Genomic DNA, 20,905 nt, shown 5'->3' with positions numbered 1-20,905 from the left:
CTCCTCCTGCTCTCCCTGGAGAGCACAGGCTCCTACAGCTCCTGCACTGAGGTCTGAAGCTGTTTTTAACAGTCAGTAGTGCTGCTTTAAGAGCCTCAAACAAACACATAACAGCACATCCTAGACCCAAACCCAGTGATTTTTCAGCTGACCACCCATCCTATCCAATCGTGTTCAATGCATCTGAGGCTCAGGAAGGAGGGCAGCAGCTGTGGATTCACATGAGAAAACAGGAAGAGTGTTTCATCCCCTCATCAGCACTACCCAGGGAGAAGATCAGCTTCCATTTCCTACTGTAGAGACTCTTCCTCCTCATTCACAAGACCTTTTGGACCCCAAACAGACCCAAAACAGACCTACGAGCTTCAGTCTTGTAAAACTTCTGTATAATCCTTCCAAGGGTTCTCCTGCAAAGGCGTCTGAACCAGCCCACATTAACATATCTGAATTGTCAAAATCCTCTGCAAGCAATGGAAATTTACTTCAGAGTCACAAGGAAGGAAACAACAGCACAGAAAAAAATTGAATATCCAGCTCAGTGTTGCACTATGCCAGCCTCAGAGACAGGGAGACAAACCAGAGCACAGGGACAAACTGCCAAGGAGATGCAGCTTCAGCTGAACCATGGTGCCATACAAAATACCAAATACAAGGTCTGTAGATAATGAAATTGCCACAGTGATCCACATAACTGAAAATCTTCCACTAGTCCAATTTTAGAGGTTCACCAACCCCATCAATGGGTGCCACATTACCAGGTGACTCTTGATTATCAGGTCTACAAGAATTTATGTTGTAGGGTATTGCAAGAAAGATTAGAAGGTCAGATCTGCAATGCTTCCATAAAGCAAAAAGTTCACAGAAATGTTCTTTAATAGTACTTGCTAGGACACACAGTTCCAGAAACTTATAACTCTTTGGACAAAATACAGAGCAAGTTACAAAAGGAACATTCTCCAAGCCCTTCAAAACCTATACACACTATTTAATGATGCAACCTTATGAAGGTAATAGTGAAGATGCTTTTCTGTTAGGAAAATGTCCCAAATTCTTGTTTAAAAATGTATGTTTATAAAAATACATGTCTACTCTAAAGAAAGTATTAAAAATAAATTTTGTTTTGATGATTAGAAAAAGAGGACAAAAGAAGGCCCAGGTTTCCCTCTTACTTGAGGTTGTGAATGGCCTTTTTGGTGTCCAAGTGTGTAATCTAAAACCTGTTCTTCTCCTTCACATCTACCCAGTCCCTGAGTGCCAACTTCACTCTTCAGGTGAAAAATCTTGATTAAAGAATTATCTTCTGCCTAGAAGGAAAATAAAAAAGGCCAGTGCAGGACTAGAAAGGGGGAAATAGAAGTCTTTCTCTCAGGGCTATAAGTCTATGAGCTATTTCTAGTCTTGGTTTTGTCCCCATGGCAGGGGGAGCCCTCAGTGTATCATCTTCAGCCATGCAACCCAAGGAACACTTGGTGCCCTACACAGCCTTGGCCAGCTCAGCAGCTCAGTTCACCAGGTGCACAACCCTGAGGCAGTAAAATGATTCTTACTGGGCAGATTCCCATATTAATATGCTACTTAATAATCAAATCCCACCCACATTATTTTGATGTTTGTGTAAAATCATTTTCTGTGACTTCCACAATTGGGGAAGGGAAGATTCTTTAATTAGACAATATAAAAATGAAAACATGAAGGATGAGATCCTCTAGGCTTGGTCACAATCTAAAATCCCACTGATGGGGCCTTGAGAGAGTTCAGCTGGTCATGCCCTGCTTGCAGCAGAGATCCCCAGGGGTCCTCTCTGGTCTCAGCTGCTCCATGAGTGTTTATGGCTCCATGAGCTTGGAATTGACTGATTCTGGGTTTAAATCCAACTATGCTCTAAACTTGCTTGGGACAGAGCTTCCCACTGCAGGCAGCAAAGCAGAGCTTTCCTACCAATAATCCATGCAGAGACCCTTCCTCCCCTCGCTGCAAAGCCAGCTCATGTGCCAGCCCATCCCGTCTGACTGCACTGCCTGCTTCCTCACTAGCTGCAAAGGTAAGATGACCACCTATCCCAAATTAATGAGTCATCAGAGCCTTGAGTGAGAAATGCCTGGCAGCTGCAATTTCCCACCAACTCCCTCACCAGACAAAAAAAAATAAAATTACATCATTTCAATTTTTTTTTTTCCAAAGTTGTAAAGGAAGGAAATGACAAAACATCATTGACACAGAACAACAACAAAAAATTCCTCCTCCAGAGCTAAAGCATTGAGCTCATAGCCCTCTCCCTCTGTGGGTAAGTGAAAACTGCTGCTGCTGGGGTAAAACAGGATTTCTTTGTGCAGGGCCAGTGCTCTCAGCTCAAGGGTGGAACAGGCTGGCTTAGCAGGGCTTCCTCCTCCCTGGGGCTGGCTCTGCAGGGCCTGCCCTGGTCCAGCACACAACAAGCCTGCCTGCCCTCCTGCACATGTATTTACATACTGCTGGCTGATTACCACCATCCATCCTTCAAATCCATCCATGTTCCTGCTGCAGCCTCCCAAAGACAACAGGTAAAACTTATGTATCATGTACAAAATATTAAATGTTTGATCATCTCATTAGATTCTTCATTAATAATTTGCCAGGAGTGTGACACAAAACTAGGTGATGATCTGGGGAAGCTGACAAGTGAAGACTCTGTGTGGCAGCACCTCCCTTTCCCAGCCTTGGCTCACAGATTGCTCCTGGGAACCCTTCCCAAGTGCACTGAAACCACAGCAGCCCAACATCCTGCAGCCCCCAGGGCTCAGCATTGGCAGCTGTGTCAATGCCTGAGTTTGGTCTGCAGGGAAGTGAAAAATAGTTAAAGTTACATTTAAAAAACAGCAACCAGAGGCTAAGGGCTCATATACCATTACCACAGCTCAGGTGATCTGTAAAACTAATCATGAACCTGAAATCTTATCTATTTACATTGCAGTGATGATACCCATCTGTCCAAAATCCCCTGGAATCAATGCAAACTCTCTCTGCATTCAGTGCCTCATGTTTCCTGCTACAGCCACATTATTTACTTTGATTAATGATCACTTTGTGTACTATTAGCTGAGCAAGCAAAGAGTGATGCTGAGCATCTGAAATAAGACCAGGGAGATATTAAAGCCCTATAGCACAATCAAATGGCCTTGCAGCTCCCTGCCCTCTTCTTTCCAGATCCTTTTTAACCAGCTATGAACTACAGGATTTATTTCCTAAGAACTATCCAAAAAGGCCCCATCTTACTACTGATATAAAAATATTTAGAGCTCTACTGGGTTGTTATGAATAGACTTCTCCAGCTTTTCAGACTAGAAAGCTAGCAGCACTGGAGCAGTTAGCCAAAATGAACATTTTGTTTACTAAACAGAGTATTATAGATAAATTGTCATCCATTGTTTGGAGAGCCTCACAATAAAATGGGGGACTAAATGTTCCCATGGTATCAAGAAGAAAACAACAAGGTAGGAAATTCTAGCACTACCTACCTATATTTAGTTTACTTCACATGTTTGGTCTGATGATTCATGAAACCTTCATGGTCAGAGTCATGCAGAAGCCTTGCAATGACATGGTCAGAGTCCTAAACTCCCAGTGAAAATTTTAAATTATCTCATTGTCCCCTTTCAGTTTATTTAAATATCATTTACAGTGGTTATTCCCTTCTTCTTCCCCAATACAAAAACTACTAGGTAGCATGTTTCTGTAGAAGAGTTTTTGTCATAAAGTTTGTTAGCAAAAAGAAAAAAGTGTTTAAGAATCTGTGTCCCCAAAATCAGCAGATCAGATAAATGCCATAGATATTCATGAAACATGCCAGAGAGATCAGCAATCAGGCTTTTCTTTCTGGAGGAAAAAATAACCATGCAATGAAAGCTTTGTCTTTAGTCAGAACCAGGAGTGGACTTGCAGCTGTCCCTGGTCACAGTCTGGGCTTTTTCCATCCTTGTTCACACTGGATGACTTTGCCCAAGGAAGCTTTCTGATGGCTTGGAGCTTTAGGCAAATTCCCCAATGACTTCTTACTAAAGCATTTACAGATTAAAGAGGTTAGCTGCCCTTTTGCTACCAAGGGAAGGAGAGGCCTAGTAGGGCTCAAGCTTTTTCAACCTCTATCAAGAAAAGCTGCCAAAATCATGCTGGAGATCACAGCAGCTTCCTGGCTCCTGCTACTGGCAGCTTAGGAAGTGCTGAGAAAAAAACCCAACAAAACAAACAAAACAAAACAAAGCAAACAACCCAAACACGTGAACAAAACTATTTTAAGAAGTTTCAGCAGTTCTCTGAAACACAGAGACTTGGCTGAGTGTGCTTCAAGATCTGCTCTGGCCCCTCTCACTGAGCACAGGGAGGGTTTCACAGAGCACATCTCCAGCAGCTCTGCTGCCACTCTCTGCTCCCTCTCCCTGAGCACTCAGAGCTCTGCAGACACGGGGACACAGCAGAGAGAGCCAAGAACTGTGCAGAGCCCAGTGCAGACCCCACCTGCACTGCATGCATCACTGGCCCTCTGCCACCATGCAGAGACAAGGTGCTCACAGCCATTTCCCACTCGCAAGAATTTGCTGCAGTTTCAGGAGCCTGAAAGGTTGGGGTCACAAGCAAGTGCTTTCCAAAGCCACCTTTGAGAGGAAAACACAGAGCTGCAGCTTTGATTTACAGCTACTTTGAATCAATTCTAAAAGTCTCTCTATAAAAAAACCCAACAATTTCGTATTTCAGGATGGATCTCAGCTTTTAAGGTATCAGGAAGATGTGAAGGACTACCAAAATGCAGAGCCCACAGACACGTACTTTGCTCAGGACTGCTAAACCTGGCTCATAGTTTGGACAAAAATAACCCTATTTTAAAAACTGCCAGAATATATGGATCAGAAATCTTTCTGTTTTTAGAAACCTAGCATTTTGTTAAGGTGAAGAACTCTCAATGTTCTATTTTAAGTTTCAAGAAAAGCAAGCTCTGGAATTCTTCATAAATATCATCCTTTGATTCACAAGGAAAGTATTCTTCTTTTATCCCCTTGTAATTCAGAAAGAGGAAGGCATTTAGAATATTTTCCTCCAAAATAGCATTCCCCTGGTTATCTAGATCAGAGGTCTGCCTACAAAAGTGATAATGAAACTGCAGAACTATTTCAGTAGAAGCTCAGCTCCAATAAATTACGTGACTACTTTAAATAGATGTTATGCTTCAAACTAAAGTTCTCAATCTTATTTTAGCTTAACACCATATTCCTAGAATATTTTATCTCCTAGTTATATATTAAATTTGCAGTTTAAATCAATATATAAAGGAAAATTATTGCAGGACTTAGTTATTCTTGTACAAAGCAAAATGCAGAAGATGAAGTTCCTAGAAAGCAAAATGCTGATACGAAAGATAAGAACAGGGGACATTTTGCTAATTTATTTTGAACCTGTGTTTGATCTTTTTTGCTTTTACATCCTTTGAGTCCCCTAACATGTAGAGTGTTCTAGGTGCTCTTCCCATCCTGAGGCAAAAGATTGGCCCTTGGGAAGGGGTGGCTGCTGGTTTCTCCAGTTCTACACCCAGCAAACATGAGCAGATTTCACAGGGAGGTATTGCTGATTATCCTTCTTTTCCAGGAACACATTACAAGAAATTCTAGATACAAGGAGCAAATCCTCATGCAGAAATCAAATCTGAACAATTGCCTTTAAACCCCACTTTGAAAACTGTCTGCAAGGTTAGAGTGGCAGGGCAGTTCAAGCCATGAAAGTCTGTGAGCAAACCATGAGTCAGGCATGAACAGGGCAGAGCTGAACAACTTCCAAATGCAAAACCAGAAAACACAAAGTCAAAAACCACTCAATGAAAGGAGCAAGAGAGTGTTTCTCAGTGAGCTTCACAAATCAGCATGCTCCAGGGAGGTGATATTCACATCCAGAGCATGTGGGGGTGGCAGGGGGTGGCTTTGTTTGGAGAATTGTCATCTTTCTTCTGGCAGCGGTCACACCACACAGGGCTCAGAGCTTTGATGCTTCTATTTCCCATACAGGCTTCAGCACTGCCTGCTGCCTTCCTTCCCCACAGAACAGCCCCATGAAACCTGCTGGCACCTTTCCTCCACCCCTTTTACACCACTTAATTCATGGTCTCTGCAGGCTTCTCAAAACTTCATGGAAATGTGCTAAAAACAGCAACTTAAGGCATGCATTGAGGGCTTTAGCTTTAAACAAATTATTTTTTAAACACCAGAGAAAATCTAAGGTCACAAAGGTTTAAGTAGCAATTAGCAATGAATATTTTGTTACTGAATTTAGCTTTTTTTTTTCCTGCTTGCAAAATATGTAGGAGTAGAGTAAAAAGGTGTCATAGTCAGCATTACTTACTAATTTCTATGCAAAATATTTGATACAATGGTATTTTCAAACCTCAGGTGAAAACATGCAGCACACAAACTTTCAGGCATGCATTCCTGTCGTGATTTTGTTACCAATGAAATGCAATCAGCACAACACAGGACTCCTTCCCAACTATAATTAAATATATATGTTGAATTCACATTCACAAAATATGAATATTGGAAATTAAGTTGATTTTACATAAATGTGCCTGCTACAAAAAATACATATCTCTAGGCAGTGAATTTTAAAATAGTTTTCCCTTTAATATTCCAAAAGAAATGGCAGTACTTTAGACATGTATTGTCAATATGAATATCAAAAGCCTGTGCTTGCTGAGTGCTTGAGAGTAACAGTTTTCAAAACAGACAGATTATAATTACCAGACTGCTGATTTGCTTCATCTAGCCAAAGTCAGTGGGAAAAGACACTGTTCTGCATCCCCTGGGGAATATGGACATTCAGTTTTGTTCAGCTTCTGGAGGCTCTGGCCTTGCCTTCAGAGGGGAAACACAGACACCTTTTCCCATGGCTCCTGCACAGGCACAGCCAGGGAAGAGCTTCTGGAAAGCCCAGAACTGACCCAGGCCAGGGTGTCTGTGGTGGGATTCCAACAATCACTACCCTTAAAAATGACCATGGAAAAGAGGGGGACAGGAGCTCCTCATGGCCTCAGTCAGCTTGGGCTCAACACATCCCATCTTCCCTCTGCTGACAGCCTCTAAAATAACAAACCCATGGATAAAACCTATTCAAGGGCTGTGAACTGGGGCTCCTAAAACAAGTTTTCTAAGCAATTCCAAATCATAGAAGTTTTTAAAAAAATAGAATTCAATCTGATTCAGACCAAAACCCAAGAAAAATAATGAAATCAGACAGGGGAACAAGTGAAACCCCTCAAAACCAAAACCCAAATAAAAAAAACTACAACCCACAATCCTGCTATTTGGTCTTCTTCATGCTTGTGCTTAAATTTAGTGTCTAAGAAATTCATACTCGACCCACATTTAAACGACACCAGTGTTTTGAAGAGATCTTCATTGCACAGGCAGCAATGTTCAGTTGTTTGAAAGGCTCTTGGAGCTCAAAATGCATTTGCTGGGTTCTGTTCATAGTAAGTTTATTTAGCATGGTGCACTGGGCCTCTCCCCAAATGTGAGCAGGCAGAACACTGTTCCTGTTCTCTGTCAGCACCCTGAGAGCTCCCACTGCAGCAGCACACGTCCCCTTGACAAGATTTGTCATTCTGAGCTGACCTGGAAATGACCCTCATGCTGCTTTATGGCTACATGCAAACAGACATTCTGAACACATAAACCCACAATTCTCTCCAAGTGAGCACTCACAGCAGAACTGCATGGATTCTGGCTCAGAGCTCTGCTCCAGCATGCTGACCTCTGTTGTGGTGTTGTGAGGGTTCCCAGGACAAGGTGAGAGATGAGAATTAACTCCAAGTTCTCAGAAGGCTGATTTATTATATTATGATATTATATTAAAAGAAAATTATATACTTAAACTGTACTAAAGTAAGAGAAAGGATACATCAGAAGGCTAGAAAAGAATGAATAATAAAAACCCGTGACTGACCAGAGTCCCGACACAGCTGGACTGGGACTGGTCATTAATTAAAAACAATTCACATGGAACCAATCAAAGATGCACCTGTTGGTGAGCAACCTCCAGACCACACTCCAAGCAATCAGATAATTCTTGTTTACATTTCTTTTCTGAGGCTTCTCAGGAGAAAGATCCTGGCAAAGGGATTTTTCAGGAAAAAATCATGGAGACAGACCTCCACTTACACAGGCCAAACTAAAACCATGAAATCACTTTGTACGTTATGTACATGTGTAAAGTTCACTTATTTTCAAGATTCTAAATAGCCCTATAACTATCATACTTTAGATAAGGTTTCAGAAAAAGTCATCAGAGCCTTTTTGTCCTCTGACACCACAGAATGCAGTTTCTCCTCCTAAAACATCAATCTGCTTTTGCTTTATCCCTTGTCATAGTTCTGGTCATAAAGAAACTCCTGAGCATCAGCTCAGAGAAACTCTCTAGAATACATTTATTTTGTCATGAAAGAAAGACAGAAAGACAGAAAGACAGAAAGAAAGACAGAAAGAAAGAAAGACAGAAAGAAAGACAGAAAGAAAGACAGAAAGAAAGACAGAAAGAAAGACAGAAAGAAAGACAGAAAGAAAGACAGAAAGACAGAAAGACAGAAAGACAGAAAGACAGAAAGACAGAAAGACAGAAAGAAAGAAAGAAAGAAAGAAAGAAAGAAAGAAAGAAAAACAAATAAACCTCTCATCCTTTTTCCAAGCAGTAACTGAATCAGAACTTCTGACCTTCAAAGTATTCCAATTTGCCCAGGGCATTTCTGACTCCCCCTGCACCAGTGCTGTGACATGGATGGCACATGTGGAACTGATCATGGAAGGCATCCTGCTGCTGACTGCCCATCCTGAAAAATAAAACACTTCAACTTTCTCCATCCAGACCTCTAGAAACTTCTTCACTATTCTAGCCAGCTTCCCCATCACACCTTGGCTGTTGTAAACACTTTAATTTGATGTGATCTGACATTACTTTGTGCTTTGTTCTGCTCTGACTTGCTACAAAGGATTTAGAAAGGTGTCTGATAAAGCATTAATACATTTATCTGTTTTTATGCAATGAGAAATAGCAAACTTCCTTTTTCATGCACAGGAATTAAAGTCAACGTGATCATAAGAATATGTTAACATAGTAAAATCTCTGATGAATAATTCAGGCTCTTAGGAGTGAAACACTGAAGGAGACAGTTTCAGATGACTGTGTTGACAGGCTCTGATGTCCAATATGTTCAGTGCAATAGAGAATGAGTTGGAAAGCCCATGAATGTAATTTTTCTAGTTCATTTACTTCTCAGTAATAATAAAGGGCATCATGTTTTCATTTAAATTCCATATTGGAGAGACTGGAACACTCATGCTAGAAATGAAAAGTGCATCACAATGACGTCAATACCCAGATGCAGGAATGAGTCAGTCGTGTGCTTCTAACTGAGACAGCATTGAGAGGAGTCAAGAAAAAATATCCCAGTATGACCACAATATTTACAATGAGAAGTCACATGTGAGTTAATACCAATGTGAGTTTTCCCCTCTGCTGGCAAGCTTAGGTTGGTATGAGATGCTTTCTCTAATGCCTTTAAGGTACGTGCTGGGCTCTGGCCAGGCTGCCCATCCATCTGTAAACTCCAGTAAATAACTCCTGAATTTGTTTACATGCAGCCTTTTATCCCTCCCAGGCGAAGATTTCAGAAAGTCAAAACAGCTTGCCTGCATCTCAAACATTTGAAGGGTTGGCCCACTGACTGATTTTTCAAACAGAGACCAAGGCAAAGGCATTACAAACATGAACAGCAAAGCATTCAAGTTAAGCTTTTTTGTGCCAAACAAACCATTAAAAGTTTTCCTCCCTCCCACAAGATGCTCAGTAGTCAAGCTCATAGAATCACAAGCATCACTTTAAATAATTTATAATTTATATAATCAGGCACAGGTCTATTGAGCACAATTAACCTCCACTGCTAAATCTCTCAGAAAAAAAAAAAAAAACAACAACAACAAAAACCCACCAAACCTTTCACTATTGCACTTCTAATTAGTAAACAGCAGATTTCTCTAATTGCTAGAGAAACAAAGCTCACCTGTCACAGCAACAGCCCTGCAGGTCGGCAGCACAAGGGAAACAGGCAGCACAAGAGCACTCACAGACCTGAAAGAGCAGCTCTCACAAAGTGGACACATCACACATCCCTGTATCACCTGCCCCAGAGCTGCTCCTCTGCTGGGGACATCTCACAAGCTGCTGAGAGCTCAGACCTCCCATTCCCTCGTTTTCCTTCCTGGCCTTTCCCTGCCACAGCAAAGCAGAGCTATAAAACAGGGGGTGTTGCCCAGCTGCCTCCAGTGCCCATCAGCGGCTGCTCAGGCAGAATAAAAACCTGAATAAAAACCTGTTTCCTCTGAAGATCCACTCAGAGATGGCCACTGGGATGCCCAGGACTCAAGGACCATCAGGCACTTCATTGGGATGATGTTACCCATTAGAGCAAATAACCATTTTTAAGGAGAAAATCAAGCTCCTTGCCCCCTTCCTAACACCATAAACTCCTCCCAGTCAACACAGAGTCATTCTGGTAACCTCTGACACACAGGAGCCTCTTTCTGTGTCCAAACTCCCAGGCTGGGGACATGAAAGCTGGTTTCCAAAGTTCCAGCTCTCCTTCGGCTCCAAGTCTAATGCAAGCAGAAAATGTGACACAAATCCTAAAGCTGGAGCACAGACCAGTGGTTTATAGATTGGTGCAAGATGGAAGTCCCTACAGACTGGATTTTTAAAGGCATTTGCCAATCAATGCAGTATTAAGAGGTAGATATTTGCAGCTGAAAGCCCTGCAAGGATCTGAAGGCCTGACTTGGCAACTGTCCACATCAGTGCCCCATGAGAAATATTTTTAACTTAGCCTCTCATGCATAGAGCTGTCTTTCCAACACTGCAAAATTAAACTGCATCAGCGCTGTAGGATAAAACTAATTAATGTTTTGACCATAAAGCCATAACTCTGACAAAGATATAAGATTTAAAATTACCTTTTGTATGATTTCAACAGGAGCTTATTATCAAAATGTCAGGTGCAATCAATAACATTACTTTTTGGTATAACCCCGTGTACATGATTTATTTGCACTGATGTTCCATAATTACAACTAATACAAAACGACTCATCAAATTCACATTCTGACACTAGTTCATCACAGATAACAAATCTATACACAACTTCCACCCTGTTGGCTATTTAACATATTTTTAAAAGGAGTTGCATGATCTTTAAACAAGCCAGTGAATCATGGTTTTTCATGTAGATTCTTATTTGTTTTGTGTCTGTGTGTGTGTGTATGTATACATAGACATGGGGAGCTGACCAATGCTTTCTGTCTGCCCATCAAAACATTTTACAAACTTGAAAACTTCACATCAGGTGAAATGCTTGACTATTTGACAAGCGACAGAAAATAAGCCAGCTTCTACTTCCTTTCAGCTGGTGTGGTTTATTTTATTGGATTACAGTTATTAGGAGCTGGGGGAGGGAGGTGGGCAGCAGCAAGGGATTGGGTTTCGTTGTTCAGCTGACAATAACTTACTCATTTTGGCACAGACTGCAAAGCCTATTTTTACTCAGCCCATGGCTCCACTCTCCCCAAGATGTGCCTGCACCCACACACCACTTGTGCACTGTACCAGTCACACTCCTTATGCAATGGTTCTGGGTTGGGTGCCCAGGCTGGTGCCAGAGCCAGTGGAACTGGAGCAGGCTGGCAGAAAGGAGCCAGCTGGAGCCTGGGACAGCTCCTGGGGCAGGGTGGGAGGCTCCCAGCCGGGGGCTGCTGGAGAGCCTCAACAGAACAAGGATGAAAAGAGCGAGCATGGCCAGCGCAACCTTGAGAGCACAGATCAAAACCAGCCAGCCTGGCAGGCAAGGATTTACAGCATGAAAGTCTCTTTCACTTCATTTGAAATGGCCAGTGGAATTTTTCAATTTTTTTTTTTTTTCCTCCTTTTTTAAAATACCATGGTATTAGTAATATGTTGCTATACTTCCGTGCTTTGGAACCACCAACTTTTGCTCCCTACACATAAAAACAAAGTTTAAAATTAAAGGGAATCTCTCCTTTTTCCTATCATTTAAAAGCTATAATTATAAAGCAGATATTTTCAACTTCAGTCAGTCACATGTCTTGCTCCCTCACATTATCTAAAAAAGGATCCGTTTAGAAGAGAAATGCAAAGTGAAGTTAAACCAGTCAAATGAGGGGTTTTGGCAAAACTATATGCTGCTATTTCCTCATGTGAAAATCTTAATAGGAAGTTAAAACTAGCTTAACAAACCATTTTACATTATGAAACTGTTCTTGAGTACATGTCGAATTCATATAACCACTTAAAATTTCTTTTTCCTTTCTGGTACATTGATTAACCAACACAATTATATCTCTTTTTAGAAATTCTCATCAATTGCATTCTGGAGCTCTTAAACAGTTCATACACAAACTACAAAATAATAAAATTACCTGTATTTGTCCTGATGCATTACTGATATAAGAAAAAGAGTGGGGGACGTGTATACCAGTATAGAAAAATACGGAAATATGTTAACTGTCAGAACCCAGGAAATCCCTCTGGCTGCCCTGGAGGGCTCGAGCCCTTGCCCAGGGGGTTCAGAGACCCTGGCACAGAGCTCAAGACCCCCCTGTGCCTTTGATTCAGCCCTTGGAAAAAACAATTACCAACCTTATATGAAGAATTACAAGCCACGAAAGTTTAAGTAGAATGACAGTGAAGTTATCACAGGGTGGAAAAATAGATTTTTTGGGGTTTTTAGAGTGGGGGTTCAGGGGGCAAATATGGAGGAATCTGGGCATGTCCAACCTTTCTCCTTCTTCTTGTCCTCCATCTTCTGCTGTGATGGTAGCACTTTTGGATTGGTTTAGAGTAGAAGCTCACTGTCTGACATAGGTGATAGGTATTGGGAAGTTATGGTAAATATTGTACATGTAGTTTTTAGTATAAAAAGATAACACTGCCCTGGGGGCAGGCAGAGTGCCTCTGTCTGACCTGCTGAACAGACCTTGACAGGCCAGAGACAGAATTTGATAGATAAGAAACAATAAACAACCTTGAGAATGAGAACTGAAGAGCTCTGACTCCTTCTTCGACCACCGGACTGGGAAAAGAGAATTCCTGATGCATCTCAGGGTCACTGTGACCAGCAGAGATTCCGAGAGTTCACCACCAAACTTTGATATCTTAAAAAAGGACAGAGAGCAGTGGAACTGGAAAAGCTCAGGATCTCAAAGCTGTAGGATGATTCTCATCCCTGTTCCCTTGCTCTGCTGGCTGCTCAGCAGATCAGCACCAACCTCTCTGCACAGCTCCATTACAGGACTGCTGAAGGATTTATACAGAAGAGAGATGAGATGCATGGTTGTGTTGTCCACAATTACTTTGCAAATTACTGCCAACCAGATTCAGCACCAAATACATCTCAGAGGAAGGTCAGTTAAACATGCTAAAATATTACTATTAAATGATATAATAATTGAGATGACAAGCACAACAGACAAGCTTTCAAGACTCCCCACAAGGAAACCAGCAGGCTTTGCTGTGCTATCTAGGGAGAAAAATACATAAAAATAGCTAATAATAGTAAAGCAGAGTCATTGACTAATTCAAAAGATATAGTGGTTTTCCTTCCTACAGAGATTAAAATTCTACAACAAAAATAAGATACTAACAGGCTAATTCCATCATCATCATTATTATTAGCCTGTACAGTTTATGCAAATGTTAACAAGGGTTGTCAAGACAGTTCAGTGATAAAGCATATGCAGCAGACAGATTGGTTCAGTTTAGCATCTCAATTTACATTTTAGCTAAACAGAACAGTTTAAATATGAATTTAATTTGAATTAAAATATACAAAAGGATTTTCATAAACTGACCTTGTTCCCCATAGATCTACACTGTCATTTTAGCAGATTTCTTCCTAAAAAGACATGAGATGGGTGATAGCAAAGTGAATGAGCCTGGCAAAGTAAATCTTCTTCATGCTCTGCTTTTCCCAGGGCCATGGACAGACTGTGGACATGGCAGGACTCAAGAAACAACCCACAGCCCAGTGGGGGCCTGTAGACTACAAAAATATATTATTTTTGTAGTTCTTTACTTAACAGCTAAAAATTGAAACAATGCCTGGGTTTTTGAAGCCCTGTGGAGCTGTGCCAATATCCTCCAGGTCTTTTTTCTATTTCTGAAGAAATCACAATATCTTCTGGAAAGTCTAGACACAATTTTGTCAACGAAAGCTCTAATTAGACACCAATATTGTTGTTTCCAGAACAGACATCTGTTGTCAACAAAACAACACTGTGCATCTGGAACAATTTAATATATTATTTAAATAGGATTTTCATTCTAGATAAATAAAAACTTAAGTTCAATTCTACAGATACAAACTTAAGTCCAGTGCTAAGGATATAGAAAATCTGTCTGCCTCAGGCAAACAGAAATGCTGAAATGTTTTGTCATTTCATTATTCCCTTGGAACAATATTGCTTTTCCCTCCATACATAAAGCATACTGCAGAATAAGATTGCAAGGTAGTCTGTGAAAACAACAAAATATTACCTCAAAAGGAAATCAATGACTGTTGATTATGATGACATGGAAAGACATCATTCAGTCAGCCAGAAGCAAAGATTGACTGGAAGGGAAATAACCAACTAACTGTGGCAAGACTCAAAATGGAAACACGCCAAAAAATGCAACGTATTTTTATGGCACCTCAGTAAATCAACAGAGATCTGCTCAAGTTGTGCCTCAGGGCCTGTGACATCCATTGGCACATGCCCAAGGGCTCCTCTGCAGCAGCACAATTCCACAGTCATGTGCAGTTCCTGCTGCAATGAAGTTTCTGTTTTCCATTAAGGTGACTACAGCTGTTTTCCTACCATTCATTGCAAGGCTTCACAGTGTGAATGACATCACAGTACTAAATCTTTTTTCTTACTCTAACTGCATAAAGGAATAAAATTGGGATTATGCATGCTGGCACACACACACTCTGCATCTAGAGGTCATAAAAGCAACAAATCCAGTAAATTGCCATCACCATTTTGCCAAGGAAAAATGAAACACATCATCACCTCCATAAAAAACCAGCCTACTAAGTCTTGAAAGTCAGTGCTGTATTTATACAAAAAGTGATCTAAGTATTAATCTTCACAGACAGCATGAACTTGAGAAAAAGGATTATGAATATCAATGCTTGTGCTACTGATACTTAGCAGTAGTTTAAAAGTATTCTGTATGTTTGCTGAATGTTTTTACACCGTTGCAAAAGAAATGTTGTGTTACAGCTCATTACTGTACCCTGAGCTCAAACTGTACCTTTCTCACAGTTGCCCCACTGTAAATATTAATTTGTTTGGCTGGCTTTTCAGCAACAACCAGAGTGAGGAAAAAAGTGCAAATAAACAAGAAATGTCCTACTGTGCATTTCAGAGAGAAAAGTGATCTTAAACAAGAATTGTGACCTGTTGGAAAGCAAAGATTATTCATACATGGATGTGCAGTGGGGAGCTGGGACCATATTGTGGGTATGGAGATCCAGGCAAGCAGTGAGAATTGAATTGAACTGAAAATAGCAGCAGAGAAATCAAAATCAATGGTAGGGGGAAAATACCAAACAAGAACACAATCCACAGAGAGCACACAGGATAAGAGGAAAGACTGGGAAAACACAATTTAGGAGGGCACCAGAAGCACAGAGAAACCCTTCTTGGGGTAAGGAAGGCCATGAAAAGACTCCCCTGGCACTGAAGTTTGGTTATGGTTTTGTGGAGACACCCAGAGATTTTATAATGTATAATTCAGATGGGAAAGAAGAATACAGTTGAGAAAAAAAACCAAAAAAAACAAAAAAACAAAACCAAAACAAATCACCAAACTCAAGGTGTTGATCTGGAAAAAGCATATCCTAAGTGTTCTGCTTTCACCACTGAGCCAGGACAGTTCAGTTTGGTGACTACAAATGCACAGACATTGTAAGACAAGGGGAGAGATTCTGAATTTGAGCTTTGCTTTCCTCCAGAATGCAAAGTTTTCCTAGGACAACAGATGCTTGCTAAGATTATTGTTTTTGTAGCTGCACTAATTTTCTCTCAGATTTGCATTCACATTATTATTTGTGGAAGAAAGAAGAATGACATCTTTAAGAAGAGAAAAACAAAACAAATTCAGGGAATTTATTATCATGGTCTATTAACATATCTCAAGAGCAAAGCAAGAAGAAGGCCTAAGGGAGGCAGCTCACCATTTGAATTTTCAGGCTCAGTTTCCATTTGCAGGAGCTTGTTTGGAAAAGCTTTTTGGAAAAAAAATTAGAAAGAGACAGAAAGGAAGATTTGCTCATTAGCAATTCCTGCTGAAGCTGCATAAACCATAGATTTATAATGGCAATGTTTTCTGCTTCCACAGATATGACAAATGTATAGCTTGTAATTACAAAAATGAGATATAACTAATGACACAGTTGAGTTTTAGATAATGAGATGGTATCTTGGAAAGCATAATTACAAGATCAAGGGTGAATTTAAGGCCATTTCAGTGCCACTGCTTTTCTAATAGCTCCCAGATTTCCGTTCATTGATCTAATAAAAACATTTGAGTTAAGACCCAGTAAAAATTCAAGTTGAGCTTTCTTCAAATTTCTGAAAATCCTTCTCCATAGGCCTGAACAAGGGTGCAGTGCCAGTAAAAGTGGAATGTAGCAGAAAGTGCCAAGGTGCAGAAATTACAGAGCAAAACCAAGGGAAAACAAGGGGGTGAGATCTGCAACACAGAACTACCAAAATCTACCAAATCATTTACCAAAAACATTTTCCAGCCCCAGTGAGGTGTACTGGCACAGGAGCCCAAAAATGTTCAGATGAGGGCAGGGTTGAAAATTCAACAGTTAAAATAACCTTAGTGGTGCCAATCCAAAATGCCCCTTAATAGTTGAAAAAAAGGGCAGTGAATGCCAACCCTTCCTGAAAACTTCTGGCAGTCTGAATTCAGACTGAGTTGTACAGTGAAGAGAAACAACTGCACACCAGAAACTGAGATCACACAGCATCTTCCTGGCTGCCTTTGTAAACTCACAACTCTCAGTGATGTTTTGGTTTGGGGGAAGTCCACCAGGACCACTTTGCTCTCTGCACTGCACCATTCCTACAAAGGCAGGTCTATTATTTTTCATAAGTAAAATTTATTTTTCCTCTTGGCTGATGGGATGACTGCATATGGCAATTTATCTTCATCTGCAGAAACACCTCCTGACACTGCTTCATGATGTGTCCTTTAAATGATGGTACTTTCCACTCCTCCATTATCTCTCTCAGTGCACATCCGTGCTGCTCCACAGGGCTCTCCTCCTGCTGTTCTTACCCAGGCAGGACTCCAGCAATGCCTCCAGGATTCCCATATGAGCACACTCACTGCCACAAGAGACATTTTATTCCTTTCTTATTGAAAACTAAGAGGGAAACAGTCTTCCCTTTCCCACTTTAGTGCACTGCATTCAAAAGCCACGAATATAATTAAGTGTTGGCTTCAAAGCCTTTCCTCTTAGTTCCAATCTCTTTCCCACTGTTCCTCTGGCATGGTGGAGGATTATTTTATACATTTTTTATATCAGGGATGTTTTTTACTACAAGGAACTGGACTAAATCATCACCTAAGTGAACCAGAGAGTCTGCTCACAAACCTGAACTGTCCAGGGCAAGAGTTCTCTGTGCCTGATGGCAAAGTACTGAGCAAGTGTCAGAACTCAGGACATCCCTCTGGCTGTCCTGCACGGCCAAGACCCTGTCCAGAGGGCTCAGAGACCCTGGCATGGAGCCCAGGATGCCCCTGTGGTTTTGATTATGACCCATGGAGCAAGTTACCAACCTTATACGAAGACCTGCAAGCCACGACAGTTTAGGTAGAATGATAAATTCACAGGGTGAAAAAGTAGATTTTGGGGTTTTTAGAATGGGGGTTCAGGGGGCAAGATGGAGGGATCTGGGTGTGTCCAGCCTTTCTCCTTCTTCTTCTTGGCCTCCATCTCCTGCTGTGATGGTGGCACTCACAGATTGGTTTAGAGTAGAAGCTCAGTGTCTAACACAGGTGATGGGTATTGGGAAGTAACTGTAAACATTGTACACGTAGTTTTAGTATAAACACATAACACCACCCCAGGGGCAGGCAGAGTGCCTGGAACTGCCCTGCTGGACAGGAGAAAGAATTTTATAGATAAGATACAACAAACAGCCTTGAGACCGAGAAATGAAGAGCTCCAACTCCTTCTTCAAGTGCCAAGATGGGAAAAGAGACTTTTTAAAATTTCTTGGGGTCATTCTGACCAGCCAGAGACCCCAAGAAGCAAGGGTGCCCCATTGGGAGGGAAAGGGTCTGACAGCAAACCCGGCCTTCAGACAGAGGAACCACCTCCCCAGGACACGAGGCAGGACAAGCCAGCACTGCTGTAAAGGGCAGCCAGTGGTTCCAGGGGTGTCAATACCAGCATGTGAAGCTTCTCCTGATACCCAATTAGCTGTTCCCTCCTGGAGCACTCAGCCTGCTTCACTGCCAGGTTATTCCTTTTTGTCATGCTGCGTTCTGCTTTCTCTCTCTCCTTCTTACACAGATCCACTTCAACCCATAAGCTGGCTAAAGACAAGTGGGACGAGTTTCAGGAACTACAGCTTTAATGCTTGAGCCAAACTCTCCTCCCCAGGTTCCTCTTTATAGTTTGAATAAATAGTTTCCAAATAGTCAAATGGTTTTGGTTTTGTAAACATTTAATAAAAGTTTAATTAACTGATGAAAAGGGACAGGAGTGGGAGAATTATGAAATGGAAATATTTTCTGTGAAGTACAGCTTCTGTTTGAAGACCCTTATAAAAACAGTCCCTTCCTAGGATCAAGATTTCTGCAGAACAGCTCCTTTGTGACCCATTGAGAAAGCACAAATCTAGAAAATTCATTATAGTTGTCTTGCATGTGGTTCATTTCCCTGAATTTTCAAGCATAAATGAATCCATATGGGGCAAAAAGTAACCAACCTCACTAAAAAAAATCTAGAACTACTTTGGACAGATTATTTTCTATATTACTGACATTTGCATAAATTTTTGGAAGAGCACAGAAAGTATGCTGGAGGGAAATGAAGGAATAAGCTGCCTGTATTTTCCCTGCAGTTTGTAAATTTTATCACTTTGACCACACCATATTCTAAACCAGTATCAGCATCATCAGCAACTTCTGCAGTACATCTGATTTTGTGCAGGTCTTTTGAACTCATGGAAAAGTATCCACTGGTAACTGTACAGTCCCAGCTATGACTCACTACCACTTCTAGAGATGCACTTTTAGACATCAACAACAGTGATGCTGTACCTATAAAACAGATTAATGGCTGGATATGCTGATTAGCATCCCACTGTGAGTCCTTACACAAAAATAAGTAGTCCAGAGGAGCTGGAACATCTACAAAACCAGGGCCAACACTGTTTTGCTTATTCATATTCAAACATTCAACCCATTCTAGGTGTCCCCTTACACCATGTATTCATTTATTAGTCTAACAATCCTTCTTCTACTGCACAATACCTTTTGCCTGTATTTAGCCAATGCTGCTGTTATTATCACTTTGCCTTCTTACCCTACCTACGTGTTCTTTAACTCTTGTTTTCCATGGTGTCTGTTGAGGAACCATCTCACAGAACAGAGTCACTTAATTCCAGTGTTCAGGCTTTCCTCTGGCCTCACCATCCACTCAGTAGATTGGAGTGATTTAATTTCTTGTCTCACTCTTTAGTTCCTAACAATCTCAAGCACCTCCCAACCAGTTCCCTATTCTGTAAAGATCATTATTTTGACTATTCTAGGAGCAGATCCAATATGCTAACTTTGAGTATTCATGACATACATATGTATATAATAAACATGTTCATATAAAATATATCTATTATATGTTCATATTTACTAATATACACATATAACACACATATATATATATATTAACCTGCTTATTTCCACAAATATGCCTACAGTTCTCCAACAACTGTCCCCAGAAATTTTGAAGTACCAACATTGGAAGAGGTCTCTGAGACATCAGTCTCAAAAACATGTGACAGCACACAACTTGAAGGATCACTTAAGGAGAAAATTATTAATTTTTTCTGAAATTATGGACTTTGGCTCTTCATCAAGAAAAAAAAAACCCAACACTGCAGAACAATGAGTAGTCACATCAATCAGGAAAGTCAGTTTCCCTGCAAAGACCTCCATATTTAGATAACAGAAACTTTTCAATATCAGACATGTGCAAACAGGAACTGAAAGAACTCTGAAAGCTGTTAAGAATTCTCCACAGCTGAATGACACCAGCCACAAGTGCCCCAGGAGAGAAGGATGAATAAGAAGGGGCACTTCTGTACTTTAAAGTGAAGTCAGCTGGCACACAGCACAGCCCAAGATCAGTGTGTTTGGAAATGTGGAAGGGCAGCCCTGGAAATTGCCAAGAGCACTGCAGGGCAGACGTGCTGGGAGTCAGGGCAAAGGGGAGCAGCTGCCTGTGTGCACCTGAGGAACTCCATAGTGAGGGATGCCTGTCCCAGGGGGCCAGGAATGAAGGTGTCCCCTAAGAGATGCCACAGCGCAGGCAGAGCACGAGGGATGTAGCCATGATATTTTATGGAAAATCCTTTCCTTAGGATTTTTCTTCCTGAGAAGCTGAGAGGCCTCAGGAACAAAATGTAACCAATGGTTATCTGCTGCTGTGGAATGCAACAGGTGCATCTGGGATTGGTCTCATGTGGTTGTTTTTAATCAATGGCCAATCACAGTCAGCTGGCTCGGACTTTAACCCCTCAGCAGCACCAACAGGGTAAAC

General features: G+C 41.2%; 1 protein-coding gene across 3 annotated transcripts in view; it reads right to left on the bottom strand.

Annotated features, from left to right (window-relative positions):
• Positions 1-20,905, bottom strand: part of HTR2C (5-hydroxytryptamine receptor 2C) — a 218,306-nt gene that overhangs the window by 92,701 nt on the left and 104,700 nt on the right. The gene's annotated exons all lie outside the window — the stretch shown is intronic.

This window comes from Agelaius phoeniceus, chromosome 14 (assembly GCF_051311805.1).
Source record: "Agelaius phoeniceus isolate bAgePho1 chromosome 14, bAgePho1.hap1, whole genome shotgun sequence".
In the NCBI taxonomy this organism is placed as follows: Eukaryota; Metazoa; Chordata; class Aves; order Passeriformes; family Icteridae; genus Agelaius; species Agelaius phoeniceus.
This window is presented reverse-complemented; position numbering and strand designations above follow the sequence as displayed.